The sequence below is a fragment of the Pteropus vampyrus genome, unplaced genomic scaffold (assembly GCF_000151845.1).
Source record: "Pteropus vampyrus isolate Shadow unplaced genomic scaffold, Pvam_2.0 Scaffold11733, whole genome shotgun sequence".
Classification (NCBI taxonomy): Eukaryota; Metazoa; Chordata; class Mammalia; order Chiroptera; family Pteropodidae; genus Pteropus; species Pteropus vampyrus.
In genome coordinates this window covers 3460-3935 of record NW_011900514.1, presented here as the reverse complement: position 1 = coordinate 3935, position 476 = coordinate 3460, and the positions used below count along the sequence as shown (strand labels likewise).

The window sequence follows — 476 nt, the reverse complement described above, 5'->3', positions numbered from 1 at the left end:
CTGGCTATTGATAAGGATCATCAGCCCATTGTTAGCAGAAATGATGTTAAGTCAGACAGGGCCCTCAGAGTCTGAGGAGGGAGGGAACTTTAGGCCAAAGGTCTTTTTCACTCGTTAAGAAATATATTAACCAAGCCTATTTTCCTTTACTCACTTAATAGGCAAATCAATAATAGAAATTAATAGATATATGGTTTAAATAATAAGTTTGTATCTTCTCTTTCTTGACTAGGGACTGAAGTGGCACTTCAGCAGGAAACCCAAGACCCCACCCTGACTGAGGTAAAAAGGGAAAAAGCTCCGTGAAACCCCTGTAGGCAGGGACTACGGCCATTCTCAGCAGGAAGCAGATACGAAAAAAGAGACCTCCTGTCCCTCAACATCCATACTAATAATAAGGAGGTTTATGATTCTTAGAAAAGAGGCAGGAAAGTTAAGGGGTTCCAGGTCTGCCTGCAAAGACACTGGAGTCATCC

The 476-nt window shown here is 42.2% G+C and overlaps 1 pseudogene; it reads right to left on the bottom strand.

The window, feature by feature from the left end:
• Positions 1-337: 337 nt before the first annotated feature.
• Positions 338-476, bottom strand: part of LOC105310795 — a 2232-nt pseudogene continuing 2093 nt past the window's right edge.